Genomic DNA, 17056 nt, shown 5'->3' on the forward strand with positions numbered 1-17056 from the left:
GTATCTGGAGGAGGGGTAAAACCCAGACACCCTCAGCAAACAGGCTCAGGTGTGGGGAATGACAGCTGCAGCTGTTGGTGATGGCAGCTTTTGCTGGAGAGTGCCCAAACCAGGCCTTGTTCAGCATAAATTATCCACTTGCCACCTTGCAGTTTGAATTATCAAGAAATTTCTGACAGTGGTTTCTTTGAAGACATCACAATCTGCTCTGTGCATTTCCTCTAGTTCTCTGTATCTGCCCGGTGACTTCAAAGACAAACACTGACCTTCACCTATCCCTCTTAAAATCACCATTGCCATATATTTTAGCACCAAGACAGTAGTGGCAATATTATTTTAAATTCAGACAGTACTGTGTTGAATGTACACATAGGAAAAATTTTCTTCAGACTAAGAAAGAATGAATAATTTACCAGAATAGAAACTCTAATAAGGATTTCAGTCAGCGTTTAAGTTTTTGCTAGAATTTCCAGAAGCCTAAGTCTACCTTACTTGACTCTCTGTAGCCCCTGGTACAGTCCATTTTCTGTTATATCTCACCCCCCAAAGCAAATCATCTCAAACGGTATAACTGTGAGGTTTATTTGCTTTTTTCAAATGTTAGTCATCTTAGCCATGAGTGGTAACCAGTTGTCTCTGCCTAGTGTTTCTGTGATACTTTGTTAATGTTACCTTCTTCTGTGGTAGCTAATTTATTGAAATATGTTGTTTTCAGTTCTCCGTGAATCTTTTTCCAGTGGATGTGTTAATTTTCAGTAATATATGTGTGCAGATTACTAGATTACTATAGAGTATATTAACATGCTATTTGTAGTCATCACTCACAGTCCTGAAACCTACAAGTATTGAATTAAAAGCTTTGACTCTAGTAGAGAGGTTTGAGAGAACTGGTATAATCCAGTGGGTTGTATACGTATTTGCCTTTAAAATGCTTTACATAAAGATGCAATAGGGAAAACAGATTTGTGAAGGAGCTGCTTGGGGCTGTTAAGTTGCTAACCACTGAGGTCATCCTCCAAGATTCTGAGCTGATTTTGTATTTAATGGAAAGGATTGTTGTACAGTTTTTACAAACAAAGCATTAAATTATTGATAAGAAAAAGGCTGAAGCTCAAATGGAACCAGTTATTAAACTGTATGTATAAAGCACCAGTTTATGAAATTCTTACTGACTATAGATACTAAGATGTTTCTAAAAATGGTATCTGTAATTTGAATAATAAAGCATCCTATTAAGGAAACCAGAATAATTCTTATGCTCAAATCATGGCCTGAGAAACTCACTTAGTGAAGTATTACCTAGGGTTGAAGTCTAATCCTTTCCTTTCCCTAGAGATGTATTGTGATACAAAGTTTAAGAACAGCCTTGGTACGTATAGTTCAGTTTCTGCTTATCTATTGACAGTTACAATGGGCAATGCAGGTCTTTCCACATACATTTGTAAGGGTTCTTGTAGTGGTTAGAGCTGTCCTAAAGATGAATCAAGACCTTTGTTGCTTCTCCTCTGTGGGCTTTAGGGATATTTATCCATATCCTTACAGAGCCAGCTTGTAAACCCTTAAAGAAAGAAAAGAAAGGTTGCGAGCTCTGTTTTCTTATTGCAGATAAAGAAGGAAAAATAGGAGATTGATATAAAATGGTGATTGAATACTTCACTTTTCACTGATAGTTCTTGAATAGGAGTGCAAAAAAATGGAGCTATGATGGTGGCACAGCACCTTTGTTATGTGCTTCCTTCAGCTTGCAGAGTGGTCACAGCTTGCACTTGCTCTGATGCTTGATTTTTAGTCTGAACAACAGATGTGTGCGGTTTTGGTTATGGGGGTTATTTGGTTTTGAGACTGCAGTATTACATGCCTTCATAGGCTTCCTGTTGGGGAATCTTTCTGGCCACCCATTCATGATTTTTCCACTGTGCTTTATGTTGGTTTTTTTGGTTGTTTTTTCTAGTGCAAGGGCTGCCACAGAATTTTGCAGCTCAGCATAATTAAATATGAATTTGATCAATATCAGCAAGTATCAAGATAGAAAATTCTGCTTAATCTAGGAATTTTAAAAATTGCATATTACAGTGAGTTTAGGTAGTAATTTGTTATCAGTATTTGGGTTTTTGAATAGCTCAGACTTTTGGGGGAGATGTGTAGAATGCAAAAAGCATGTGATTTCTCTTAAAATAATGGAAGTTTGTACAATATATGTTGTACAAATCTCAGCAGATGCATCTACTAACAGATGTAACCCTCATTTCTTTGCAGTTTGAAAAGATGCTAGTCATGCAAGTGATTGGAGGATATACATAGAATAAATAGGAAGCTTACCGTGGCAGTTAGGTTTTGAAAGACAATATTTATTTTAAACACTGATATTATTTGAACAACCAACTACTTGTGTGTCATGAGTAGATCAGGTGGCTGCACAAATATATGTAAGAAATGTTCTTGTTTTTTGAAAACAGAGCCTGTGTACTCCAGTACAGAGAATATACACTGGACTGCAGGAGTTATATGAAAATACAGGTCAGCAAAGATTCTTTAATTGTGTGATTAAAGTGTGAGCCATGCATGTTTTCTCTAGCTGCATTTCTCTTCCTATTCTCCCCTAAGTATATGTTTATTTAAAAAAAAAGGGTTGTTTGAAGGACCAATGATACGTGTCTAACTGCTTCCTCTTTGATACAGACAGCATGGCCAGAGGTGCACGACAGCTCTTGCATCCAGACGGGAGCACAGGGAAGATGCACAACCTCTTCCTGCCTGTCTGCTGTTCAACAGAGACATGAATTTCTTAGGGTAACTTATACAGCCTCTGGTGATGACTCCAAACCTGGACTACTTAAAAAAGCCCATTTAAACACAGAAATTTCTCTTTCCTTCAAGCGCTAGTTCCGTTTTTATAGCTAGCATACAAGCTCAAATCTTTCCCAGTGTTTTAAGTATCTCACAGTCTTTTATGCATGCAAGGCAGTGAACCTGTTCTTGTAGAGCCTCATTTCACTTGCTTCCTTGCTGTTAGGGAACCACAATCTTAAGAGATGAAAAGCTTAGTTACATAGACTATACAGTATGGAAGGATTTTAACTCTTTTATTTTTAAAATGTTATACACATTGTAATGCAGCGTTGTAATTAGCTGCCTTTTTGAAATCCTAAATATGATGTAAACCCGCTTTTTTATCTTTTCTCCTTGTGTTTCATACTGACTCTGAAAATGTATTACTATTTTAATATAACCATTTTCTTAGCTGTAGAAAAAGCTAATATTAAGACTTATTTTGAGACTATAGGTATGACTAGGATGTTTAAAATACAAAGCATATACTAGAGTATTAAAAACTTGTCAGGTTTTTTTTCCCTTTAAGCAAATTCAGGCATTGGGCTTAGGCTGAGTGCTTAGGCTGATCTGTCTGCTGCTCCATGGAACTGGATTGTGCTTGCCCAATTGTCTGCATAGTTAAAATATTTTGAACATAGCCTATTTTAATGTAACTTCTTTTGAAATGTCTGCCTAATGGAGAAGTCTTAATGGAATACTTTAATAGCCCAAAGTGGTTACCTGCAATTGCTCCAGTGTATTTCAGTCAATTATAAAGGAAGGCAATATTTAATGTTGGAGTGAAGCTAGATGGTGTAATGAACTGGCAGATTGCCAACTTGATCTTCTCCACAGGAGCATTTGTATTAATGTGATGCTTTTCATTTGTTCTCCAGAAGGTCACCAGTAATACATAAATTGGAGTTAAAATTCCCACTCTGTGCAGTACAGGTTTATGGTCAGATCATTCTTGTGTATTAGCATATTAAGTATCAAAGAGATTATTTTAGCTATTTCATGTCAGAATTTAAATAGGAAGTGGTTGGGTATTGGGAAGAGAGCCTGAGAGAATTGTCATCAAAATCACTGCTGTAAGGTTGCATGTGGATTTTAGCCATGGAGAGAAAGAAAAAGGAGCACATTAGAGCTATTAGTGAAAGAAGAGGTGGTTAATAACTGTAGCTGTTACTTGTAATGTAATCAAGACCACTAATTTTTTTCTGTGAGGTAGTAACCTTTATAATAAGGTTTTTATCATATTAGATGTTACTGGTATTTACCTTCTGGTGTTCGTTTGCAAGCATCAAGTTCAAATTTTTATTTCTGACTATTGACAGGGGCTTTTTACTGTGGAACTTTTATAGTCCTTGTGTTTGGCCGACCTTGATTTAGAAAGCAAATGAGTCACTAAAGTGACTATTGAAGACTGGATAAATTTGTCTTTTTGCTTTGTGTGTTTATAATCCCATGTTCATCCAGTTCCTATACTCGACCATTTCTATTCCTTGTCATAGTCTTCTGTTCCTCTGCTCTGGGCCTCAGGGTAATGTAGGCCATGAAGAGACTCATGAGTGGTAAGGAGCTGTGGCATTTTAGATGTGGCAGGGCTGACATTACTCCAGTAGTAGATGCATTGAGTGAGGTATGGCAAATGGACCTCGTGCTAAATGGCACAGAAGTGATGGGCACTGGGAATACCATGGGAGAAGACTGCCCATCTCTGTGGCTCCATTTCCTTTGCTGACTTGCAGAAAAGTTGTTGATTTGATTTCCCAAGTTTTCTGGTGCTGCCCCAGTTTGTCTTTTGGGTGCACACTAAGTCCTATGTGTTGCAAGGCTTTTGAGGGCAGTTGGAAATAATTTTGTACCCTTTAAAATTTAACAATTTATGTCCTAGAATGTTTGTGCTGTCAAATATTTCTTTCTAGTCCTGGCTGATAGGATATGGCAGGAGAACCAGAAGAGTTCATGTGTGTTGCAAACTCAGCCTGGGGGCAGATAGTCCCAAACCATAACTGCTGTTACAATTTTTCAACCCTTGAAAAGAAAGGTCCTGAACTTCTGTAACTGAAGATTGTTTCAAGGAACACATTTTAAAGGAACATTTCGAGGAGCATTCTAAATATAAGTGAAATGTTTGAGGTCTGGGTTTCCATGCTGTGCTTGTGTCACTTGGCAAATCACAGTGTTTTGGGCTAAATTTTGGACTGTGGGAATGTGTGATGGAAATTGGCTGCTCCTCTGGGGAAGTGACTGTTAGTGTGACTCTAGCAGAAAACTTCCTCTGGCTCTTCCAAAGCCAAGTGAAGATTTTTATCATGAGAAAAATAGAAAATGGGGTCACAATGTGGAAGGACTGAACCCAAGAAGGACAGAGACCAGTTTACATCTTGTGCTTGTGTCTGTTAATCTAACAGAGTTTTGTTTCAATCTAAGTGTTGTTAGGAGTGATGGTTTTTTGTGCATCTTCTTCCTTTCACTATTTGCATTATCACCATTAACACTCCAAACTGCTTTCAAAGTGTGTTAATGGAGCTGCCAAAATAAAACCATTCTTTCTGTACAGAAGGAAATTAGCATTGTTATGTTGAGATAAACACATGACTCATTCTTTTCTTATGTGTTTAGATGAAATTTGGACTCTTTCTTTTCCCAACCGTACTTCTTCTCTATCTGACTAATAAATACAGGGCTAGTTTTTTAGGTATTGATGAGGAACAGTGCTGTTTTTCAGCTCACTTTCAAACATATGTTCTATTTACAAGTGTGCATTTGTGAAGTGGAAGCAATAATTGAGGGAGCTGTTGTGTTTTTCTTTAAGGAACAAAACAAAAATACCCTAACAAAATCGGAGACTTGGTACAGCACTTCAGTGATAGATGATTTGTGAAGTAGGTCAAGGAAGGATAGTACTATTCAGAAAATCTTGTACCAAAATAATGAGGAGATTTTTATTTTCTCATTTTTATCGCTTAATATTAAAAATGTCCTTATATTATTGACAGGAGAAAAACATGTACTATAAAACATTCAGCCAGCAGGAAAATAGATCTGCTCTGCCTCAGGGTTTTAATGTTGCTTCATTTATTAAAGTATATTTCCCATTTACTTGATATTTTCCCACAATTTCAATAGAGCACTTTTCAGTGGGAACACAGTTAAAGTCTGTAATTGGTTAGAAAAATTGCTACAGCAAAGCGTTGTTGCCTGTGGTCTGCGTCTGCAGAACACTGAAAACCCAGGCGGGGCAGCAGCTATTCCAGCCACCACCTGGCAGTGGAGAAGCGATTGGTCACCCTCCAGTCTCATCTGTTTCTGCTGTCACAGGCAAATCTTCATTCAGGGGGTGAACTAGATCAGGAGGCACTTCCGTTGGAATAACATTTCCTCATAATTTGCTGTCCTCCATAATTCATTTATTGTTTTTAATCTTGTGTGTTTTTCAGGAGGGTGGTAACAGTTTGTCTCCCCTTGCAGCTGCTGGGGAGCAAAGAGTGTACTTCCAGGAGCTGAGGGTCAGGGAGTCTTGTGTTCTTTACCCCCTAACAATATGTTTAGGTTTAAATGTTTGTCAAACTGTGGCTTAGTAGTTCTGTTACTCCACCTATTAATGAATGGGAGAGTAAATTTCACTTTGAAACATTTGTGTACAGTATTTATAATACCTTTGTCAATTTTTCTCCCCTCACTTCCTTATTGTGCAATGGGTCACTGGGCGACTTGCTCCTTTGAAGTTAATTTCTTCTTAGGATTCTTTTGGGGAGTCACAACTGCTTGGAATCTGTTCAGAAAAGATTTTGAACAGAAACATTTGTGCATGAGTGGCCTGGGGTTGTATAGGAGTTTTAACGCCTTGTCCTTATGAGGCATGAGGTAGAAGCTGCAGCACAAGTTGCTGAGAATTTTTTTTTCTTTTTTCTGAATTGGATCTTAATGGATTTTCAGTCCCTGAATTCATCAGGCATTCTGTGATGTTAGAAGAGTCACTAAAAACCAGAAATAAGTGTTTAAATACTCTGACCTCTCTTCTGAACAGTTACTTTTGTGGCCAGAAATACTTAATAGAACAATGAAGGCCAGGGAGGGACCTCTGGACAAGCCATCCTGTTCTGTCAGGGCTGAGGCTGCCCCTGGGGCCATGATCCATAGAATCTGAGACTCACCCAGGAAGAAGGCCCATCACTTTCACAGAGGGTATGTGGCTTTGCTTAGCCACCCTTGTGCCTTCTTGACATCCAGCTAGAATTTCCCTGAATGTGGTTCTCTGACCCTTTGACAAACTTCAGCACTGCTGTTAGAGCTCTCTCCTTGGGTCACCATCTCGTGTGCCGGAAGGCTCCAAGCCACATGTGGTAGTAATCGAGCTGAATTACACATCTGTATGTGTGTGAGTGCCTTCTGCATGGAAATACTTCACTGCCCTACGAAACTCCTGACTATGTTTTTGTTGCTGTATGATTTTCCACATGTAGAGGCATTCTCTTTTTATTAGAAAATTCAGTCAGGTTAAACTGACTATGCAAGAGTGAAGGAAATAGTAAATAATGGTGCTTTGTAAAATACAGTCTTTCAAAAGCTGAATTTTTGATTCCATTTCTTGATTCATTTTCCTGTGTATTATGAAGGCTTATCTTGTACATAGTTTGGATTGTTTGGAGTTAAAATCACCTTGTATTCACTGAGAGAAGTTAAATGTGAAGATGGGGTGTGTTTATGCTAAACAGGTGGATCAAGTTCAAGCCATTCTGCCCACTCTTCAGCATCTCATAGGAGGTTTTGACAGCCTGAAAGCTAAATTACCCATTTGGAAGTGTTCTAAGTTTAGTGCTAGAACTGAAGTATATGTTTGTTGTTTCAGGTGGTGGTGTGTATAACTTTGTTGGAGAGTCCTGCCTTTCACTGCTTGGATCCTTTTAACAGTGTGTCAAAGGTGAGTGGTTCAAGTTCAGTGGTTATTTTCGTAACTTAAGATGACAAGTAAACTGGATGTATTGCTTGGTTTTGGCTTTTATGTAATAGCAGTGTAGTTGTGATTTTTTGATTTTTTTTTTAACTGCTGAATGAATGATTAAATATGATTAAATAGTGTGTCTTTTCTGTCGGTGGTCTGGGGCAAATCAGTTCTAGCTCTTACTTTCAAAAAAAAAAAAAAAAAAAGATAGTGGAATATCTAGTTCTTAATCAATACTCTGAGCCTGTTTTATGGCTTCCATCTCCTGCTATCTACTGCTTTGACTTGGGATGTTTTCCCCTGAAGGTGCTGCCTGAAAGCACAACATGATGGTGTGGGAAGTATGGAGGAGAATCAGTCGTCATTAAACCTTGGTGGGGCAGGCTTTGTATTATTCTTTGGTTGGATTCTAAAAACTAAGTAATAGCTTTGAAGGTGTTGAGTATTGAAAGTATTGGGTGGAAAGAAGGTATATGTGAGAGCAAAAGAGAATTGCATTCAGTGTACAGAGAGCGTCTTCCTAGGCTGACTCTGAAGACCCGAAATAATCTAATAAAGCTGATATTCCTGTAGAAGTTTTTTGGGGTAGAGTATGGCTAACTTCTTTCAATTTGTGTACTCTGTTGTCAGTTTCTAGTAGCTGTAGTTGGTCTCTGTGAATTAGTAGGAATTTATTAACAGAAACCTTTAAGAAATCACACTCATTGCAACTGAACCAGAAAATAAAAGCAAAATGGCAGAACATGGAATACACATTCAGCATTGCAGTAGCTGCAGCATGGAATCTTGGCTTTATTCAGTACTTTAACAGGTGGACTTGCTACTTCGTACTCAAATTCTCTGTTTATAAAATAAAAGTAATGTGACCTACTTCAGGGGGAAGTCATGAAGTCCAATTGTTGTCATTTTGGAGCATTCAAATGGAAAGCAATATATTAAGTTGTTGTGTGCCTTGATATTTGCTGTGAGTTCAGTTAAATACTTGTTCAATTAGGTGTTATGAGATGTTCAAATTAGATTGATTTATTCAATAAAGTGAAGGTGAGCCAGTTAGAATTAAAAATGCAATCCAGTCTTAACTATGTCTCGTATTTTTTTTGCGAGTTAGTGATCTTCCTTTAAAGTGAAAAGGAAATTCTGAAGTAATACTGAGATAGTGGGCTTTTGCACTGTATTTTCAAATTATCTAACATAGGTCTTTAAATGTACTGGAAAAAATTATAGCCCTGGTCCTTCTAACAGATCAGTGTAACCTTGAACACTTAGGTGTTTGGTGTTTAAAGACTAATAGTGCAAAACCTTTTGTACTAGTTTTCTGGAGTAGAAATTGCAGTAAGTTTTCTTTAATACTTTTTCTGTGGTGTATAAATAGCAAAATCAAAATATTCTTGAAAGAGCTGTTAATGTGAAAACAAAATAAATACATAGTCCTAAATCAAATGATTCATCAAACTATTAACTTGTAAAATTATTTTTCTGCAATAATTTCTTCTCAAAATTAAGCTGGTATTTTATTGCCTATGGGCTAAATTATGTATTTATTTCAAATATGTAGTATAAATACATTAGAGTTTTATCTTTGAAATCTCTTTCTTGTCCTTTTTGTAATAATTTTAAGCTCAATGTTCAGTGAAAATAATTTTTAAAATATTCCATTGCTCACTTAAAGAAAATAGGTGTCTGAAATCTTGGTTATGTACTTAGTCTTCTTTATCTCATGAGCTAGTTGCTGTGATATATATGGCACCTTGAGTAATTTTTTTTTTTTTTTTTTTTTTTTTTTTACTCTTTAATCCAGTAAATGTGGAAGGTAACTAAACATGCCCAAAATGGAGTTCTTTAGATCAGGTGAGGGTTTTATGTATTTCTCCAGGAGGCAGGAAATAGATAACAGCTCACTGAAAGGAGGTGAGAAAGGACTGCCCTGGACCTGTTAATTAGTGGGGGGTGTAAGGAGTGTCTCTCTTTTCGTTTTTTTTTTTTCTTTTTTACTGAAGAATGAGTGTGGTCTAACTGTACACAGCAAATATTGAGGGTACTCAATTTCAGTAACAAAATTAACTGTATTAATATTTTACCCTTGTTTCATTCATGTGCTTGTTTCTGATTGACTGTATTCAGCTTGGTAAATTTGTCAATCTGCAAAAGCTGGAGCATTCTAATGCTGTTCCCAAAAGGAAATTAATATGTAGGTGTAGGTTCAGTAAAGCCTACATTTGTAATGTTTTGCTGAACCATAGCATAGTAAACCTTTTGCACTTTAAAAAGGAAATGAAATTGGCAAGAAAGTTAATTTTCAGAAATTGCACAAAGTCCTTAAATTTCACCAAATTGCAGGCAATCATGTATCCTTACAGGATTTTGTTGTGGTTATCAAGGTCTCCCAGGTCGTCTTTTATATAGCTGGGCGAGCTGGCTTTTTTCAGTTGTTTGTATTCCTCTCCATCTCCTTTAACATGGTATTCTATGTAGTGATAATCTGTACTTTTGAACTTGTCCATCATTCACTTGTAGTAATTGAATCAAAAATAAGATCTCATATTGTATTTTCACAATAAAGTATTTTGAAAAGTGGTTGCAATATTGATATGTGAATTAAGCATTTTTTATTTTAGATTAAAATCTTCTGAGAAATGTTCTATGATTTTTTAAGACATGATACACTTGTATGGAGCACTTGGTTCTTTAGGGTTACCTCTGTACACAGGAGGGAGGTTGTTTGATGAGATCAGAACCAAATTGGTATGAGCAAAGTTCTCCATGTCTTTGTACTCAGCAGATTTGTCAAAGGCATATACCACAGCATAGAGCAGAAATCCTTGTCTGTAAGATTCTCAGAGCAACCATGAAAGACATGAGCTCTTCACATTTTGAGACAGGGAACCTGCACACAGCTTCTGACAGACTGATCCTCCTCCTCTGTTCAAGAGCAAAAAGCTCTTGAACAGAGGCATTTCAACTTGATGGAACTGTTTGTGATGCTATATCAGAATATTTCTTGGTATTTTTCTGTGATTCAGCATTTTTGTAGTTCTTGATTTTGGATATTTTTTAGCCCAAGGAAAACAATACCTATTCTCAGTGTTTCATATTAGTTAGTTGTGGGAAACTTTGATTCTGACAGTTATGAAGAGAATGAAAAGTATATGCTGATTGGATGTCTGGATTCTTTTCCCTTAGAAAAATATTTATGTAATTATGCCAATTATCTCAGGTGCCCAAAGTGATTGTGAGACTTTGAATGTAACTTCAGTGTTACTTAAGTATATTTACAGACATTTACTGTAAGGAATGAATTTATAGAATACTGCCTGTTATGCTAGTGGCATAATAGTTTCTAACCTATAATTGAGGACAGTGGGGAAGAACCCTTTCAGCCCTTTCTTAGACTTCCATTACCACAGATACACACTTTGAAGAAATTGATCTTCCCTGATTGCATTATTTGTTTTTTTATAATTATTTTTCTTTACTGCATTTTTTCTGTTTCTCTTTGTAGTAATTGTAGTTCTTTTCTTGAACTATAGGCATGTTTTAATTTACTAATAATATGGAAGTTGAATATGAAATATGAGTCAGTTATCTACTTTTTTCTAGTTTTGATAGTTTAAGGTGCAACTCATACTTGTAGGTATCAGCAGTACCTGTTACAGCCCACAAATATCCTTTGCAGTGTGCTTTAACCGGCAGTCCATATGGATTCCTCATCAGAGAACCCTGTACAGCTATCATCAATGCAGGAAAATTAATTTCAGTAAAAATATAACAGTGGCCACATTTTTTTCGTGATGGAAATAGTTTTGGTGTAAAATAGCCAATGTGGACTTTGTCTGAGCCAAGTGGTTTGGTGTGTTATCTAGATATTGAAATTGGTGAATTTCACAGAAGAGAAGAATGTTTCAAAGTTAGTGAATTGAGTGTTATTTCTTGTAGAATTCCATTTCTAATAACTTGGTTAATTAATCTTGGATTGCCATTACTGTTTGCACTGTAGTAACAAAGCTGCAATTCTACTAAGCAGAGAGGACTGAGAAAATGAGCTTGCCTTGTTTACTTTTTGAGCCAGTATCAACACAAAGCATAGAATACCACGCATACAGATGCAGACCTTTTACAGTTTTTTTCTTTCCCTGATTTTAGTTTGAGAGCCTGATTTTAAGACATTACAAATTCCTTGCCATTGTGGATTTAAGCTGTGCTTTCCTATGTATTGTCTCCTCACACCCTTCTGTTTCAGGGATCGATTGCAGCTCGCATCCCTCCTTATTTTGGAGGCTGTTGTTTGTGTCAGCTGCTCTTAGTTTTTCCCCACAATAAAGCCTTGGTGTAGCCTATTTTCTACCTGCCCCATCCTCTCTTTTGTTCCCCCACCTTTCTTTTAAATGATCCTTCTCCTGATATTTGATTCGCCAGCTCTATATGTAATCCTTCCAGGCACTCATGTTGCCACTCAGACTGTTTTTTTCCTTTCTGGTTTGGGTCCTTGAATTTTTGTAGCACACCTTTTCCTTGTGACTGCTTGTTCCACCTCTTTGTACTAATACTTAAAATTTACCAGTAGCCTGATTTTTTTTTTTTAAGTGTGCAATACCATCATCTTAGCAGACATGTTACTGTATGTGAGCTAGAAATCTGCCTCATGCTAGCAGGTACAGCAGGTAATGTCAGAGAGATTATTTCCCTGAAGCAGCAGGTCACTGGGGGATCCAAAATTTCCCAAGAGGCTGATTTTGAATTCTCTATCTTGCACCAAAATCCATAGCTCTTAGCACATTCCCTGATAAGCTCAGTTGTCTCATACCATTAGTTCTCAGGTTATCACATTCCAGCCCCAAAAATGCTGTTGAATGAGGGTTAGACTTCTCTTTATTTGTGTTTCAAGATTAAACAGTCAGAGTATTAGTTTTCCTTGCTTAGTTCTCCCGGAAGATTACTGAATCGTGTTTCCTGCCAGCTCTGGATTTGCATGGGATCTGCAAAGGTCTGTTCCATTTTTGCTGGAGGGCTGGTTTATGATGGTGAAGATCTGGATGCATGGTAATATTGATCTCAAAATGAAAGGGTGTTGACATCCCTGAGTTTGCTTAAATGTTTTTTACTAGAACTACAAAACTTGTGTGTGTATGTATGTTTATAAAATTGGTTTTGAAACTACTTCATAGACAAGGCTTTAGCAATTGTGCTCCATAGAATTTGAAAGGGATAATGGAATCTAGCTTTCTTAGCTGCTCGCTTGCACTTCAGGCACTCTTTGGATGCTGGGCTGCTGTAATGTACTTTCTGACTGCAGTAAATTACTGAAACTTCAGGAAGTCTTGAGCTGTGAGCTGGTAAGTCTTCTTCCATGTGACTGCTCACACATCATTATGTGGCCAGCATTGGGGTGTCCCATTTGTATGCTGGGCTTATGTCCATTGTGTGAAGAGCAGCTGCTGCATTATATTATCAGGAAAAAAGGTGGCAGAGAGATCAGAAGCCTGCTGATCGTTGTGACCTGCTTCCTTCCTGTGGTTTAGGAGAAGGGGAGAAAAATGACAGCACAAAGTTGGTCACTGGTCAGCTAAAGATTCTGGCCTGTAGGTGGTGGCTGGGCATTTTGGCATTTCTGCATCCTGAGTCAGTACCCTAATTAATCTTGCAAAATTCTTGAAAATAAGAGAAACAAAACTGAGGGCAATATTTGATGAAATGACATAGTGCTGCTTAGCTTTACAGACTATAGCTTGGTTTCAGGGTGGAGTTTTTTGAACCTAGATGTATTTATTACACACTAGAGGAGCAGGAACAAGGCATCAAATAACAATTCAGATCAAGACCTGTTCCTCAGAGTTTAATTTGCAAGAGCCTAAAGAACAAATAAAGTAAAAATGCTTGGTATTAGTCACTTGAAACAGTCAGGGATTCTGTGGTAAGGAAAGGAAAAGGGATGTCTCCTTCTGTAAGTTCTCCCCAGGGCTCAGAGAAGGAGGGGATGAGAACATCTTCCTGCTTGTTCCAGTTATCTTTTTTCTCTGTTTTCTTTATATTCTATTTTATTCTCTTACCTTGAGGTGATTTGTGAATTTTTACATACTGGCTCCTATTTCTGTTTAGTCATGGGGTTGTAACTTGCTGCTCCTTTCATACACTGCTCGACAGCTCCCAGTATTTGTTGTATCAGTTTTCTTCAGAAAGCCTTTCATTGAGGCTTGGTCCAGATTTGGTAACACTGTTGTGTTGTTTGAGTAAGGTCTGAGTTAGGTAATGAAGAAATTGTCTACTTCAGTTGTAACATTACTTTTAACAGGGTTGTGGTGTGTCCATCTTGGATATTGACTAGATGTAACACTTAGTACTTGACCGCATAGTGTAGCACCTTAGTATTTTGTATGACTTCCAGCTGAACTGGTATGAGAGCAATGGCATAGTCATTTTTATTGAAAATCAGTAGCAATATAAATTTTTAAATTTGTATTAATCTAGAAGGAACAGGAACTCTGTGGCTAAAGTTCCACATTTCAGACCTGTGGGTTTGAACCTGTTTTTTCCTTTATTTAATCTTTGTTCTTGTACAGCTGTTAATCCACACAAGCTGTCTCCATGTTTGGAAATTATTTGACTGCTATTATTTCCCTTTCATTTTTGTTGGTGCATTTTATTGTTATCTAGCAGGAGTAAGGAGTGGGCATGTGAGGGTAGAATGTCTCACCAGTGCAAGAGCACATAAAATTTCTGGATGAAAGGGAATGTAATGTAGTACCCCAAACCAAATGTTTAATTTTGAACCAAATTATTGCAGGGAGGTTTTACTCAGGAAAAGCAAGCTTTGGAGACATTTGACAGAAGAGAAAAATAATTGGAGGAGATACAGAGGCGTTTGGAAGTACTCGATTTTGTTCAAGTACTGAAGGTGAGAGTAGGATTAAAGGAGGGTGAAAGACCAGCATCAGGAGGCAATGCTGGTTTGTCTTGAATGTTGTGTTTTGCTCCTAAAAATGCAGCCTTTCCTAATTGCTTATTTTTGGTTTTGGATAACTGTTTCTATGGAAAAAGTCAGATATCCCTACAATGAAAATTTACTTTCAGAAGCTTTTTCTTTTGAGCAGCAGATCTGGTGCAATGGAAAATTGCATTGGGATAATAGCAGTGGAACAACTTTTGAGATTGTGTGTGTGAGCTGTCTTAGAGCAGCTGGCACCTGAACTGCAATATAAGAGCTCAGAATAAGGAGCGTCTTCCTAACGTACTTACAGAAGCATGTGTTCTCTGAAGCACTCCTGGGGTTTTAAAAGAAGGGTTTTAGAAAATCCCCTTTCATCCTCTTTCCTGTTCTGTGAAAGGTGTTTCTCTCTTGGCTTTGTGACCCTCTCCATCAGCTGAGGAATTAACAATAGCTAACTGCTATAATTGTGTAGCAGAGCACTCACAAGTACAATTTTTTGGAAGAGGTCTTAACTTGAACTGGAGGAAGAAATGTAAGAAATAATTTGATAGAAATAAATGAATGCTATCAGCAATCCAGACCAAAAATGTGGCCTTGGTTTTAAATTTAAATAAAGTTACAGGGCAAGTAATTTTGAAACGTGTTTTGATTGGGTAAGTTTGAGGGATAGTGTTTCCTCTGCGTTGTGTTTTGGGAGTAGTAAGAGAGGATTCCTGTATTGACTCTCAAGTGCTGTTAGATGGAAGAACAAATAATTTTACAGGGAGACTGGAATTGCCATTTCTTGGCTTATACTTTCTTGGTTTGCACAGCATCAGTGTGACTGATGAGAGACTTGTGAAGCTGCAGAATTCACTTGCGTCTCATAAAAGATCCAAGAGTGTTTCTTTATTTAAATTGTGCTTTTGCTGGGTACATGTCCTATCAGGAAATTAAGAGCATAGCTCTCTGAGTAACTATCTCATGTTCCAGTCTTTTTCAGGAAGATGTACAGATTTATAGAGGAATAGATTTAATACTGTTAGCTGTCTCTTAATGAAATCTAATACTGCATCTTTCAAGCTGCCTTTGTGGTTACATGCATAAGCACAGAATCAAGAATGGTATCTTATGTCCAGTGATTATTTTTACCTGTACTATTCAAAGACCCTGCTTCTAGAAAACAGCTTTATGCCTGAGAAACTCTGCTAGATATTAGAAATAGGTGTTTATTAATCCCAGTTCAGCTTTGGAATTTTGCCTTGAGATTTTAATTGAGAAGTATCTTCCCCCCCCACACACACACGTGCTGCTACATGCATCCTTTGATATTGGATCAAAATTTTAATCCAGGTGACTTCATAAGAAAATCCAGAAATCTAAGAACTTATTCAGCATTCAAAATGACAGTAAACGGGAAAGTTTATGGGAGCAGAGTTTGAACAGAACCTTCGAATTATTTAATACTCTGTGAACTAGAAAGTTTAAAATTATAATAAAAATTAAACTTGTTTTCTCATTTTCCTACTGTTACAGGGTAGATTGGGGCAATTTTTGGAAAAGCAAATGATAAATTGCTTAAGACTATAGAGTGAATTTTGTCTAGGAATGGACAATATATTCTTTTTTTTTCCCCCTCTTTAAAACTTTGGAAATAAGTGGATTTTTGAACTGAACAAACATCTCTTCCTCTTTCTAGTTAAAAAGTGAATATATGATTTTTCCATTGGGGAACAGAAGGTCAGCAGTTCAGTTTTATTTTCAGCATTTTATAGACAGTTTAAAGTGAAATCCCTTGAAAAGTAGGTAGCGGTGTTTCAAGGGATTAGCAGTAAAACGTAGCAATCCTCAGTGATTCTGAGCTTTGTCCTTCTGTGTGAGATCAAGGTTAAACTTCTTATGTCTGAGGACTGTTCTTTGTTTATACAATACAGAAATGTACTAATACTTCCAGAGAAGTGTAACTCCTGCAGACCATTGAATGTTTGAGCTATGGGAAAAGTAGCAGCAGCAAACACTTCATTATTTGGAATCTTGAAAGAAATTCAAGGATGTCTCCTTTATAAAATCTTACGGTGTTCACCATGTCCTGAGTGGCTGACTGGTTTAATTTCAAGAAGGAAGGTTTATTGATAGTAAGGATGAAAGTCCGTGAACAGGGGTACACTTAATTTGTTCTTTCACAGAGCCATGTATCACCAGTCTGTCAAATAGCTAAGTTTACCTAAATATCCTCTCAGCAGAGCATCTGATTTTATTTTTTGACCTTATGTGCTTGGCTCTCTCCTACTCTGTTTTTGTAAAGAACTGTGGAGGGGTTGTTAGGTGGGAAATGATTTGTAATTTTGCCTTATGTAGACACCTAAGGTATGTTTTATTCTTCCTTGGCTTTC

At 37.2% G+C, this 17056-nt stretch overlaps 1 protein-coding gene across 2 annotated transcripts in view; it reads left to right on the forward strand.

Annotated features, from left to right (window-relative positions):
* NCK2 (NCK adaptor protein 2) overlaps nucleotides 1-17056 on the forward strand; it is an 84898-nt gene that overhangs the window by 24355 nt on the left and 43487 nt on the right. The window contains exon 2 of one of the 2 annotated variants that reach the window (XM_066313711.1): nucleotides 7670-7741. The exons of the other annotated variant lie outside the window; for it this stretch is intronic. The gene's annotated coding sequence lies outside the window, so the exon portion shown is untranslated. The remainder of the gene's footprint in view (nucleotides 1-7669; nucleotides 7742-17056) is intronic. 2 annotated transcript variants of the gene reach the window in all.

This window comes from Sylvia atricapilla, chromosome 2, assembly GCF_009819655.1.
Source record: "Sylvia atricapilla isolate bSylAtr1 chromosome 2, bSylAtr1.pri, whole genome shotgun sequence".
NCBI lineage: Eukaryota > Metazoa > Chordata > Aves > Passeriformes > Sylviidae > Sylvia > Sylvia atricapilla.